This window comes from Pseudorca crassidens, chromosome 17 (assembly GCF_039906515.1).
Source record: "Pseudorca crassidens isolate mPseCra1 chromosome 17, mPseCra1.hap1, whole genome shotgun sequence".
In the NCBI taxonomy this organism is placed as follows: Eukaryota; Metazoa; Chordata; class Mammalia; order Artiodactyla; family Delphinidae; genus Pseudorca; species Pseudorca crassidens.
Genome location: NC_090312.1, coordinates 37,323,446 through 37,338,945, shown reverse-complemented (window position 1 = coordinate 37,338,945; position 15,500 = coordinate 37,323,446). Strand labels below are relative to the sequence as shown.

Below are 15,500 nucleotides of genomic sequence, written 5' to 3'. Positions count from 1 at the left end.
ATTGAAGAAAAGTCTTTAGTCAAACTGCTAAAAAATCCTTTCAAGGTGTTTTCAAGTAACTAAAATATAAAGACCAAAAAGATACAAAACAACCCTGCCAACCATAGAAGGATAAATTAATAAATACTATAAGAAACACAAAAATAATTTACCTAGAATACAATTATTTAATCCTTAAAACTAAAAAAAATGTTAAGAAAAACAGATAACCAAAAGGTTAGGGGAAACTGGCTGTCGGTAGGTAAATCATTCTAGAACTACTTCCAATTAGCCATACACAAGCTCTTTAAACTGTCACCAGGATTAGATTAATAAAAATTATATTTATATGTATGAGCAACTAAATAAAGCATGGCTATCTGCCAATGGACTAGATTTTCTGTCTAGTCATTTACTGAAGTATAAATTACATAGAGTAAAATCCATCCTTTTTAGTACACAGTGCTACAAGTTTTGACAATTACATACAGTCATGTAACCATGACTACAATCAAGATGTAGAATAGTTCCAACAGCTCCAAACTTCCTCATGACACTTTGCAGTCAATGACTCCCTCTAACCCCAGGCCCTGGCAACCACTGACAGGTTCTCTATATAGTTTTGCCTTTCCCAGAATGTCATATAAATGGAATCAATATAGTATGTAGCCTTTGACTCTGGCTTCTTTCATTTAGCATAATGCATGTGAGATTGATCTATGTTCTTCCATGGATCACTAGTCCATTCCTCTTCATTGCTGAGTAGTACTCCACTGTACTGATGAACCACATTTTATTTATCCATTCCCAGTAAGGAAATTTGGGTTGTTTCTAGCTTTTGGTGATTATAATAAAACAACTAGAGACATTCACATACAGGTTTTTGTTTTTAATTAATTAATTTATTTATTTTTGGCTGCGTTGGGTCTTTGTTGCGGTGAGTGGGGGCTACTCTTCATCGCGGTGTGCGGACTTCTCACTGCAGTGGCTTCTCTTGTTCCGGAGCACGGGCTCTAGGCACCCAGGCTTCAGTAGTTGTGGCACATGGGCTCAGTAGTTGTGGCTCGCAGGCTCTAGAGCTCAGGTTCCGTAGTTGTGGCGCACAGGCTTAGTTGCTCCGCGGCATGTGGGATCTTCCCGGACCAGGGCTCGAACCTGTGTCCCCTGCATTGGCAGGCGGATTCTTAACCACTGTGCCACCAGGGGAATCCCTCACATACAGGTTTTTATGTGAACATAACTGTCTATTTCTCTTGGGGTAATATATAGGAATAAGATAGATAGGTAGTATGGTATGTGTTTAACTTAGGAAGAACTGCCAAACTGTTCTCCCAAATGTAATTTGCATCAACAATGTAAGAGTTCTAGATGCTCTGCATCCTGGCTAGCATTTTGTATTGTCAATATTTATTTGTTGTTTATTTTGTACATCATAATAGGTGAGTAGAAATAGTTCATTGTGATGTGTGTATGTGCGAACACTTTTTTTTAATAACAGCTTTGAGATATAGCTTATGTTTCACACAACTCATCCATTTAAAGTATAAGCCAATGATTTTAGTATATTCAGAAACCATCACCACAAATTTAGAACATTTTCATCACCCTCTCCAAAAAACCCATACCCATTAGCAATCACTCTCCATTCATTCCAACTCCTCCACCTCACCTTCCAATGTTGAACGCACTTCTCTTATGACTAAAGATGTTGAGCATCTTTTCACATGTGTATTGGTCATTTTTACATCTTCTTTGGAGAAATACCTATTCAGATCCTTTGTCCATTTTTAAATTGGGTAGTCCTTTTATTGTTGAGTTGTAAGAGCTCTTTACACAGTCTAGATACACAGTCCTTATCAGATATATGATTGGCAAATATTTTCTCCCATTCTGTGGGTTGTCTTTTCACTTTCTTTAGACCATAAAAGTTTTATATTTTTATTTATCTGTTTTTTTCTTTTGTTGTTTATGCTTTTGGTGTGATATCTAAAATACCAATGCCTATATAAGGTCATGAAGATTTACATTTGTGTTTTCTTCTAAAATATGCTTCATTATTAGTATTTTTTGCATTGCTAGATTCAGTTTGCTGTTTTTGAACTTTTTTGTGCCTATGTTCATGAGGGATATTAGTTTGTAAGCTCTTCTTTTCTTTCAAATTTCTTTATCTAGTGCTGGTATAAGGATAATGCTGGAATGAGTTGGAAATTGATCCCTCTTCTTTTGTTTTTTTTTGGAAGAGTTTTCATAAATTTAGTATTACTTCATCTTTAAAGGTTTGACAGAATTCACCAGTGAAGTCATCTGGACCTAGAGTTTTCTTTGTGGAAATCTTCTTCCCTCAAGACTTATTTTTTTGGAGCAGTTTTAGGTTTACAACAAAACTGAGAAGATAAAGATTTCCTATATATCTCCTGCATCCACACATGCATAGCCTCCCCCTTTATGAACATCACTCACAGAATGGTACATTTTTTACCAAGAATGAACCTACACGGACACATCATAATCACCCCAAATCCATTGTTTACCTTAGGGTTCACTCTTGGTGTTGTATGTTCTATGGGTTTGGACAAATGTATAATGACATATATCCATCAGTGTAATATCATACAGAGTATTTTCACTACCCTAAAAGTCCTCTATGCTCTGCCTATTCACCTCTGGCCCCTGGAACCCCTAGTAATCACTAATCTTTTTTTTTTTTTAATATTCTTATGTGCTTGATTTTATTCTGTATTTTTTTGAATTTTATTTATTTTTTTATACAGCAGGTTCTTATCAGTTATCCAGTTTATACAAAACCACTAATCTTTTCATTGTCTACATAGATGTGCCTTTTCCAGAATATTATATAGTTGGAATCATACAGTATGTAGCCTTTTTCAAATTGGCTTCTTTCACATGGAAATATGTATTTAAGGTTCCTCCATGTATTTTTTGTGGATTGAAAGCTCATTTCTTCTTACCACTCTATAATATCCCATTGTCTGGATGTACACAGTTTAGTTATCCACTCATCTAATGAAGGGCATCTTACTTGCTTCCAAGTTTTGACAATTATGAATAAAGCTACTATAAACATCCATATGCAGGTTTCTGTGTGGGCATATATTTTCAACTCCTTTGGGTAAATAACCAGGGAGTATGATTGCTGAAATGTATGCTAAGAGTATGTTAGTTTTATAAGAAACCATCAAAATGTCCTCCAAAGTGGCTGTACCACTTTTGCATTTCCACCAGCAATGTATGTGATTTCCTGTTGCTCCACATCTTCATTAACATTTGGTGTTGTCAGTGTTCTGGATTTTGGCCATTCTAATAGGTGTGTACTAGTATCTTACTGTTGTTTTAATTTGCATTTTCCTGATGACATATAATGTGGACCATCTTTTATATACTTACTTGCCATTTCTATATCTTCTTTGGCCCATTTTAAAATCAGGTTGTTTGTTTTCTTATTGTTAGTTTGGATAACAGTCCTCTATCAGATGTGTCTTTTGCTAATATTTTCTTCAAGTCTTTGGCTAGTCTTTTAATTCTCTTGATAATAATGTCTTATGCAGAGCAGAAATTTTTAAATTTAATGAAATTCAGCTTAACAATGATTTCTTTCATGGATCATGTCTCTGATATTGTATCTAAAAAGTCACCTTACCAAAGGTTATCTAGGTTTTCTGCTGTATTATCATCTAGCAGTTTTATAGTTTTGTGTTTTGCATTTAGGACTATGATCTACTTTTGAGTTAATTTCTGTGAAGGGTGTCAAGTCTGTGTCTAGATTCATTTCTTTTGCACTGGATGTCCAGTTGTTGCTGCACCATTTGTTGAAAGGAGTGCTTTTTGAAATAAGCCTGCTTTCACTTAAAAATAAAAAGACTGTTTTGCTCCACTGTATTAACTTTGCTCCTTTGTCAAAGATCAGTTGACTATATTTATGGGAGTCTATTTTGGGGCTCTCTATTCTGTTCCATTGATCTATTTGTGTTTTCTTTCACTGATACCACACTGTATTGGTTAGTGTAACTTTACAGTAAGTCTTGAAGTTGGGTTAGCATCAGTCCTCCAACTCTTTTGGCTCCCTACAAAAAATTTAGAATCAGTTTGTTAATATCCATTAAAAACTTTGCTGGGATTTTAATTGAGATTGCATTGAATCTATAAATCAAGTTGGGAAAAACTGATATCTTGACAATATCAAGTCTTTCAATCCATGAACATAGAATATCTCTATTTGGTTCCTTAATTTCATTCATCAGGGTTTTATAGTTTTCCTCATATAGATCTTGTACATATTTTGTTAGATTTATACCTAAGTATTTCATTTGGGGGGATGCTAGTGGTATTATGTTTATTATTATGGTAAATATTATTATTATAAATGGTATTGTGGTTTTATTTTCAAATTCCACTTGTTCATTGTTAGTATATAGGAAAGCAATTGTCATTTGTATGTTAACCTTGTATCCTGCAATGTTGCTATAATTGCTTATTAGTTCCAGGAGTTTTTTTGTTTATTCTTTCCGATTTTCTATATAGATGATCATGTCATCTGTGAACAAAGACATTTTTATGTCTTTCTTCTCAATCTGTATAACTTGTATTTCCTTTTCTTGCCTTACTGCATTAGCAAGGACTTCCATTACAATGTTGAAAAGGATTGGTGGGAGGAGACATCCTTGCCTTGTATCTGATCTTAGTGAGAAAACTTGGGTTTCTCACCATTAAGTATGATGTAGGAAGATTTTAAACTATGAATCCAGTTTCTTTAATAGATTTAGAACTATTCAGATTACATATATCCTTTTGAGTTAGCACTGGTAATTTGTATCTTTCAAGGAATATGTCTATTTCATTTAATTACTGAGTTTATGGACATAAAGCTGTTTGTATTCCCTTATCTTCTTTGAATGTCTGTAGTATCCATACTGCTGTCCCCTCTTTCATTTGTGATACTGATCAGTTATTTCTTCTCATATTTTTTCCTCATCATTCTGGCTAAAAGTTTATCAATTTCATTGATTTTTTTTCAGAGAACTAGCCTTTATTTTCATTGATTTTCTCTCTTGTCTTTCTGTTTTCCATTTAACTGATTATGTCATTTATTTATTTAATTTGGGCTTAATTTTCTATTTCTAGTTTCCTAAGGTAGAAGCTTAGATCATTGATTTGCGATCTTTAGTCTTTTCTAACATAAGCACTTAATGCTATAAATTTATCTCTAAAGAATTATTTAGTTGCATCGCACAAATTTTATGTTGCATTTTAATTTTTATTCAATTCCCCATAATTTCTAACTTCCCTTGGGACTTACTCTTTGAGCTATGGGCTATTTACAAGTCTGCTGTTTAATTACATATTGGGGATTTTTCAGGTGTCTTTCTGTTACTGACTTATAGTTTAATTTTGTTATGGTCAGAGAACTCATTTTGCACGGTTTCAAATCTTTCAAATTTGTTGAAATTTGTATTACAGCCCAGAATTGGTCTATTTTGGTAAATATTCCAAGTTTACTTGAAAAAGACTGTGTACTCTGCAGTTGTGAGGTGAATTATTCTAGAAACATCAATTAGATTGACTGGATTCCTAGTGTTGTTCAGATTTCCTATATCTTTACTGATCTTCTGTCTTTTTTTTATTGGATTACTGGGAGAACAGTGTTTAAGTCTTTAACTATAACTATGGATTGTCTATTTCTCTTTTCAGTGCTATCAGCTTTTATTTCATGTATTCTGAAGGTCTTTTGTAAGGTGCATAATTATGGGTTGTTATGCTTTCTTGGTGAATTGATCCCTTTATCACTATGTGATGTCTCTTTATATCCATAGCAAGATGCCTTCTTCTGAAGTCTACTCTGATATTAATACAGTCAATCCAGCTTTCTTTCAATTAGTAATTGTATGGTATAGCTTTTTGCATTCTTTTACTTACAACAAAATTTTGTATTATATTTAAGGTGATGTTCTTATAGACAGAAAATAGTGGTGGGTCTTTTTTTTAACCCATCTGACTCTGACTCTTAATTGGGGTGTGTAAGCCATTTAAATTTAATGTAATTATTTATGTATATGATTAAGGTGCTGCTAATTACTGATGTGGTTTGCTCAAAATCTACCACCTTGTTTTCTGCTTGTTCCGTATATCCTTTATTTCTTTTTTCCTCATTTTCTGCCTGTTTTTGGTTTGAGTACTTTCTTATTCCTTTTTGTCTCCACTATTATTATATGATTTATACCTCTTTAAAACATTTTTAAATTGTTGCCCTGTTGTTTACAGTATGTATATTTAATGAATCACAGTCTACCTCAAATATATCAAGTAAGATCATCTTTTAGATCTTTCTGAGAGACTGTGTCAAAATACATAACTCAAGTTAAGAAGCTCCTTGTACACCGATATTGAATCATTATGTTGTACACCTGAAATTAATATAATGTTCTATGTCAACTGTACCTCAATAAAAAAATAAGAAGCTCCTAATAAACAGTTTTTAACAATAAAAAAATAGGTTATAAAGACTTCCATGAAATAAAAAATTTCTGTTCATTGAAGAAACTGAATAAACCAATAAATATCACTGTCCCAACTAGGGAAAAAAGTTTTTAACTAAATGTTTATACAGTGCTAAACTGTCCATAATAGATTTCCTTGTTTTAAATTCAAAACAATAGTTATGACAACTATAACAACTATATAACATAGTTGTTATTACTATTTTTATTTTTGTATTTATAAACAATATTTATAAATACTGTTATTATTATTAATACATTTAATTTGATGAAATTAAACAAGAAAGACAGAAATATATCTGAATTCAGTAAAAGAAGAATTGAAGACTTTCCAGGCTGGAGAAGAGCTATGTTTTAAGTATTAGATATATGTTAGCTTAAAATGTCCATCAGACATTTTAAATCAAGAGAAAACAGTATTGTTACACATTATTATTTTCATTTGATTCATATAACAAACCTAAGCAGTAGGTATTGAAGGCATCATTTGACAGATGAGGAAAATGAGGCTCATCAAAATGACTTGTATAAAAGCACAGTCTAGTAAGTTGAAGAGCCAATATCAGAACCCAAGTTCTTATACATCATGCTAGGGAGACAAAATTCAGAAGCTGAGAGAATTTAACGTCAGGGACTCAGAGCAACACAATGTAATTTCAAGATCAGAAATCTCAACCCCATGCAGTGCAACCTGGGAATACTCAACCTGCACCCACTCCAGCTACAGTTATCTTGCTAGAGCAGCCCTGGAGAGGCACGTCTGGGGAAACCTTGGCATGGGCCTACTCCAACTCCAACCATCCTACCAAGGGAGCCCCGATGCTGTATGCCCTGGGGACACCCCCCCCCATCCCAGTCCACATCCTCTCCAGCTCCAGCTGGCATTCCAAAGCTTCCTAGCACAAGCACTTTACACAAGGAATGCTCCTACACAAGGCCACATCTTCAACATCAGAAGAGGTAGCTGTTTGGCCTGATTCACAGAATCAAATACAGAAAGTCACTGAACCAAGATGGCAGAGTAGAAGGACATGCTCTCACTCCATCTTGCAAGAACACCAGAATCACAACTAGCTGCTGAACAATCATCAACAGGAAGACACTGGAACTCACCAAAAAAGATACCCCACATCCAAAGACAAAGGAGAAGCCACAATGAGACGGGGGCAGGGGGGCAATCACAGTAAAATCAAATCTCATAACTGCTGGGTGGGTGACACACAGACTGGAGAACACTAATCCCACAGAAGTTCACCCACTGGAGTGGAGGTTCTGAGCCTCACGTCAGGCTTCCAAACCTGGGGGTCCGGCAACAGGACCTAGAGAATCAGACATTGAAGGCTAGCGGGATTTGACTGCAGGACTTCGACAGGACTGGGGGAAACAGGCACTCCACTCTGGAGGGCACACACAAAGTAGTGTACAAATCGGGACCCAGGGGAAGGAGCAGTGACCCCAAGGGAGACTGAACTAGATCTACCTGCTAGTGTTGGAGGGTCTCCTGCACAGGTGGAGGGTGGCTGTGGCTCACCGTGAGGACAAGGAAACTGGCAGCAGAGGTTCTGGGAAGTACTCCTAGGCATGAGCTCTCCCAGAGTCTGCCACTAACCCCACCAAAGAGCCCAGGTAGGTTCCAGTGTGGGGTTGCCTTAGGCCAAACAAACAACAGAGAGGGAACCCAGCCCCACCCATCAGCAGTCAAGCAGATTAAAGTTTTACTGAGCTCTGCCCACCAGAGCAATACCCAGCTCTACCTATCACCAGTCCGCCCAGTCAGGAAGCTTGCACAAGCCTCTTAGATAGTCTCATCCACCAGAGGGCAGACAGCAAAAGCAAGAAGAACTACAATCCTGCAGCCTGTGGAACAAAAACCACATTCCCAGAAAGATAGAAAGGAAGAAAAGGCAGAGGGCTATGTACCAGATGAAGGAACAAGATAAAGCTCCAGAAAAACAACTCAATGAAGTGGAGATAGGCAACCTTCCAGAAAAAGAATTCAGAATAATGATAGTGAAGATGATCCAGGACCTCAGAGAAAGAATGGAGGCAAAGATCGAGACGATGCAAGAAATGTTTAACAAAGACCTAGAAGAATTAAAGAACAAACAAACAGAGATGAACAGTAGAATAACTGAAATGAAAACTACACTAGAATGAAACAATAGCAGAATAACTAAGGCAGAAGAACGGATAAGTGACCTGGAAGAGAGACTGGTAGAATTCACTGCTGCGGAAGAGAATAAAGAAAAAAGAATGAAAAGAAATGAAGACAGCTTAAGAGACCTCTGGGACAACATTAAATGCAACAACATTCGCATTATAGGGGTCCCAGAAGGAGAAGAGAGAGAGAAAGGACCAGAGAAAATATTTGAAGAGATTATAGTCGAAAACTTCCCTAACATGGGAAAGGAAATAGCCACCCAAGTTCAGGAAGCACAGAGTCCCATACAGGATAAACCCAAGGAGAAACACACCGAAACACATACTAATCAAATTGGCAAAAATTAAAGACAAAGAAAAATTATTGAAAGCAGCGAGGGAAAAATGACAAATAACATACAAGGGAAATCCCATAAGGTTAATGGTTGATTTCTCAGCAGAAACTCTAGAAGCCAGAAGGGACTGGCATGATATATTTAAAGTGATGAAAGGGAAGAACCTACAAGCAAGATTACTCTACCTGGCAAGGATCTCATTCAGATTCGATGAAGAAATCAAAAGCTTTACTGACAAGCAAAAGTTAAGAGAATTCAGCACCACTAAACCAGCTCTACAACAAATGCTAAAGGAACTTCTCTAAGTGAGAAACACAGGAGAAGAAAAGGGCCTACAAAAACAAACCCAAAACAATTAGGAAAATGGTCATAGGAACATACATATCGATAATTACCTTAAACATAAATGGATTAAATGCTCCAACCAAAAGACACAGGCTTGCTGAATGGATACAAAAGCAAGACCCATATGTATGCTGTCCACGAGAGACCCACTTCAGACCTAGGGACACATACATATTGAAAGTGAGGGGATGGAAAAAGATATTCCATGCAAATGGAAATTAAGAGAAAGCTGGAGTAGCAATACTCGTATCAGAAAAAATAGACTTTAAAGTAAAGAATGTTACAAGAGACAAGGAAGGACACTACACAATGATCAGCGGATCGATCCAAGAAGATGATATAACAATTATAAATATATATGCATCCAACATAGAAGCACCTCAACATAAGGCAACTGCTAACAGCTATAAAAGAGGAAATCGACAGAAACACAATAATCGTGGGGGACTTTAAAAAAAAGTTTATAGCTATACAAGCCTACCTCAAGAAACAAGAAAAATCTCAAATAAACAATCTAACCTTACACCTAAAGGAACTAGAGAAGGCAAAACAAACAAAACCCAAAGTTAGCAGAAGGAAAGAAATCATAAAGATAGAGCAAAAATAAATGAAATAGAAACAAAACAATATAGCAAATATAAATAAAACTAAAAGCTGGTTCTTTGAGAAGATAAACAAAATTGATAAACCATTAGCCAGACTCCTCAAGAAAAAGAGGGAGAGGACTCAAATCAATAAAATCAGAAATGAAAAAGGAGTAGTTACAACAGACACCGCAGAAAGACAAAGCATCCTAAGACACTACTACAAGCAACTCTGTGCCAATAAAATGGACAACCTGAAAGAAATGGACAGATTCTTAGAAAGGTATAACCTTCCAAGACTGAACCAGGAAGAAACAGAAAATATGAACAGACCAATCACAAGTAATGAAATTGAAACTGTGATTAAAAATCTTCCTGCAGGGGCTTCCCTGGTGGCGCAGTGGTTCAGAGTCCACCTGCCAATGCAGGGGACACGGATTCGTGCCCTGGTCCGGGAAGATCCCACATGCCACGGAGCAACTGGGCCCGTAAGCCCTGGCCGCTGAGCCTGCGCATCCGGAGCCTGTGCTCCACAACAGGAGAGGCGACGGCAGTGAGAAGCCCGCGTACCGCAAAAAAAAAAAAAAAAATTTCCAACAAACAAAAGTCCAGGACCAGATGGCTTCACAGGTGAATTCTATCAAACATTTAGAGAAGAGCTAACACCCATCCTACTCAAACTATTCCAAAAAATTGCAGAGGAAAGAACACTCCCAAGCTCATTCTATGAGGCCACCATCACCCTGATACCAAAACCAGACAAAGATACTACAAAAAAGAAAATTACAGACCAATATCACTGACGAACATAGATGCAAAAATCCTCAACAAAATACTAGCAAACAGAATCCAACAAGACATTAAAAGGATCATAAACCATGATCAAGTGGGATTTATCCCAGGGATGCAAGGATTCTTCAATATATGCAAATCAATCAATGTGATACACCATATTAACAAATTGAAGAAAAACCATATGATCATCTCAATACTTGCAGAAAAAGCTTTTCACAAAATTCAATACCCATTTATGATAAAACTCCAGAAAGTGGGCATAGGGAAACCTACCTCAACATAATAAAGGTCATATACAACAAACCCACAGCAAACATCATTCTCAATGGTGAAAAACTGAAAGCATTTCCTCTAATATCAGGAACGAGACAAGGATGTCCACCCTTACCACTATTATTCAACATAGTTTTGGAAGTCCTAGCCACGGCAATCAGAGAAGAAAAAGAAATAAAAGGAATACAAATTGGAAAAGAATGAATAAAACTGTCACTGTTTGCAGATGACATGATACTATACACAGAGAATCCTAAAGATGCCACCAGAAAACTACTAGAGCTAATCAATGAATTTGGTAAAGTTTCAAGATACAATATTAATTCACAGAAATCTCTTGCATTCTTTTACACTAATGATGAAAAATCCGAAAGAGAAATTAAGGAAACACTCCCATTTACCATGGCAACAAAAAGAATAAAATACCTAGGAATAAACCTACCTAGGGAGACAAAAGACCTGTATGCGGAAAACTGTAAGACACTGATGAAAGAAATTAATGATGATACCAATTGATGTACCATGATATACCATGTTCTTGGATTGGAAGAATCAATATTGTGAAAATGACTATACTACCCAACGCAATCTACAGATTCAATGCAATCCCTATCAAATTACCAATGGCGTTTTTTACAGAACTAGAACAAAAAATCTTAAAATTTGTATGGAGACACAAAAGATCCCAAAAAGCCAAAGCAGTCTTGAGGGAAAAGAACAGAGCTGGAAGAATCAGACTCCCTGACTTCAGACTATACTACAAAGCTACAGTAATCAAGACAATATGGTACTGGCACAAAAACAGAAACATAGATGAATGGAAGAAGATAGAAAGGCCACAGATAAACCCACACACCTATGGTCAACTAGTCTATGACAAAGGAGGCAAGGATATACAATGGAGAAAAGACAGTCTCTTCAATAAATGGTGCTGGGAAAACTGGACAGCTACATGTAAAAGAATGAAATTAGAACACTCCCTCACACCATACACAAAAATAAACTCAAAATGTATTAGAGCCCTAAATGTAAGACCGGACACTATAAAACTCTTAGAGGAAAACATAGGAAGAACACTCTTTGACATGAATCACAGCAAGACCTTTTTTGATCTACCTCCTAAAGTAATGGAAATAAAAACAAAGATAAATGGGACCTAATGAAACTTCAAAGCTTTTGCACAGCAAAGGAAACCATAAACAAGACGAAAAGACAACCCTCAGAATGGGAGAAAATATCTGCAAACGAATCAACAGACAAAGGATTAATCTCCAAAATATATAAACAGCTCATGCAGCTCAATATTAAAAAAACAAAGAACCCAATCCAAAAATGGGCAGAAGACCTAAACAGACATTTCTCAAAAGAAGACATACAGATGGCCAAGTAGCACATGAAAAGCTGCTCAAGATCACTACTGGAGAAATGGAAATCAAAACTACAATGAGGTACCACCTCACACCAGTTAGAATAGGCATCTTCAGAAAATCTACAAACAACATATGCTGGATAGGGTGTGGAGAAAGGGAATCCTCTTGTACTGTTGGTGGGAATGTAAATTGATACAGCCACTATGGAGAACAGTATCGAGGTTCCTTAAAAAAGTAAAAATAGAATTACCATATGATCCAGCAATCCCACTACTGGGCATAAACCCAGAGAAAACCATAATTCAAAAAACACAATGCACCCCAATGTTCATTGTAGCACCATTTACAATAGGCAGGTCATGGAAGCAACCTAAATGCCCATCAACAGACGAATGGATAAAGAAGATGTGGTACATATATAAAATGGAATATTACTCAGCCATAAAAAGGAACAAAATTGGGTCATTTGTTGAGACGGGGATGGATCTAGAGACTGTCGTACAGAGTGAAGTAAGTCAGAAAGAGAAAAACAAATATCATATATTAAGGTATATATGTGGAACCTAGAAAAATGGTACAGATGAACCGGTTTGCAGGGCAGAAACTGAGACACAGATGTACAGAACAAACGTATGGAAACCAATGGGGGAAAGTGGCAGGGGGTGGTGGGGGTGGTGTGCTGAATTGGGTGATTGGGATTGACATGTACACACTGATGTGTATAAAATTGATGACTAATAAGAACCTACTGTATAAAAAAATAAATAAAATAAAATTTTAAAAAATACAGAAAGTCAAACAGAGGAGACAGAGGAATATGTTCCAAAAAAAGAGAACAAGCTAAAACTTCAGGAAAAAAAAAAGCTTAACAAAATGGATATAATAAAGGTACCTTATAAATAGTTCAAAGTAATAATAATAAAGGTGCTCATTGAACTTGGGAGAAGAAAGGAGAAACACAATGAGAACTTCAACAGAGTCAGAAAATATAAGAAAGAACCAATCAGAGCTGAAGTATACAATAACTGAAATGAAAAATACACTAGAGGGGATTGATAGCAAAATAGATGATATTGAAGAAGAGATCAGCGATCTGTAAGACAGAAAAGTGGATATCACCCAATCAGAAGAGAAAAAAGTTTTTTTAAAAAAATGAGGATAGTTTATGGGACCTCTGAGACAACATCAGGCATACTAAAATTTGTAGATGACTCAGAAGGAAGAGAGAGAGAGAAAGGGGCAAAAGCTTATTTGAAGAAATAATGGCTGAAAACTTCCCTAAACTGGAGAAGGACATAGATATTGAGAACCAGGAAGCACACAGAGTCCCAAAGAAGATGAACCCAAAGAGATCCACACCAAAATATACCATAATTAAAACGGCAAAATTAAAGATAAAGGAAGAATTTTAAAGGCAGCAAGAGAAAAATAACTAGTCACATACGAGGGAACTTCCATAAGACTACAAGCTTATTTTTCAGCAGTACCTTTTCAGGCCAGAAGAGAGTGGCATAATATATTAAAGGGCTGGAAAATAAAAACTTACAACCACGAATGCTCTACTTGGCAAGATTATCGTTCAGAATTAAAGGAAAGATAAAGAGTTTCCAAGAGAAGCAAAAGATAAAGGAGTTCATCACTTCTAAACCACCCTTATGAGAAGTGTTAAAGGATCTTCTTTAAGTGGAAAAGAAAAGGCCATAAATAGAGATAAGAAAATATTTGAAAGAAAAAAATTACACTGGTAAAGGCAAAAATTATATATAGTAAAGGCAATATCAGCTACTTAAAAAGCTAGTATGATGCCTAAAAGACCAAAGTAGTAAAATCAACTATAACTACAATAAAATAAAAAGGTATAAAATATGATGTCAAAAACATAAAACATGGGGGAGTAGTAACAATATGATGCTTTTATTTTATTTTTATTTATTAATTTTTTTTGTGGTATGTGGGCCTCTCACTGTTGTGGCCTCTCCCATTGCGGAGCACAGACTCCAGACACTCAGGCTCAGCGGCCATGGCTCACGGGCCCAACCGCTCTGTGGCATGTGGGATCTTCCCGGACCGGGGCACGAACCCGTGTCCCCTGCATCAGCAGGCGGACTCTCAACCACTGTGCCACCAGGGAAGCCCAATGATGCTTTTAGAATGCATTTGAACTTAAGCAACTATCAACTTAAAATAAACTGCCATGTATATATAGGTTATATTCATGAACCTCATGGGAATCACAAACAAAAACCTATGATAAATACACAAAAAATAAAGATAAAAGAACCCAAGCATAACATCAAAGAAAGCCATCAAGTCACAAAGGAAGAGAGCAAGAGAGAAGAAAGGAACAAAGAAGAACTACAAAAAGAACCAGAAAAAAATTAATAAGTACATACCTATCAATAATGACTTTAAATGTAAATAGACTACATGCTCCAATCAAAAGACATGGGGTGGCTGAATGGATAAGAAAACAAGACCCATCTATGTGCTGCCTACAGGAGATTCACTTCAGATCTAAAGACACACACAGACGGAAAGTTAAAGGATGGAAAAGATATTCCATACAAATGGAAACCAAAAGAAAGCTGGGATAACAATACTCATATCAGATAAAATAGACTTTACTTTTTTTAATCTGGCCAGAACCTTTATTATTTCAGAAATAAGCATCCTATGTAACTTGAAGTGGTTAGAATAGTTATTTATGGATTACTGTAATAAATATTTGTCAAAACACCAACTATCTCAATAATCATACACTTATTTCATTCATAAGAATGTCCAAAAATAACTCTTCAGTATCAAAAAATTTACAAATGGCACAAGAGAGTTAAATAATGGTCTGTGGAGGAGAGAAGAAAAATTCTGCTAGGGGAAACTCTAATGAAGCATTTCCTCCATTACATTTTTGATTGACATGGTTCATGAAAGAAGCCTTGCTTTGCCTTCCTTTTTTTAGTGATTCCTCTGAGAGGGAATGCAAGAAACCAAATCTGAGGGGAAAAACTGCTTTCATAGTCTCAAGTGTAAACCACAAACAGGCTTCTCTGATAAAAGCTTTAAAGCTGGAAGAGATGAGAAAGGCAAGCGTGTATTCCTTTAAACATTTTAATAAATTTGCAAAAACATTCAGCAATTATGCACATG

At 36.1% G+C, this 15,500-nt stretch overlaps 1 protein-coding gene across 5 annotated transcripts in view; it reads right to left on the bottom strand.

The window, feature by feature from the left end:
* RGS22 (regulator of G protein signaling 22) overlaps nt 1-15,500 on the bottom strand; it is a 165,950-nt gene that overhangs the window by 119,843 nt on the left and 30,607 nt on the right. The gene's annotated exons all lie outside the window — the stretch shown is intronic.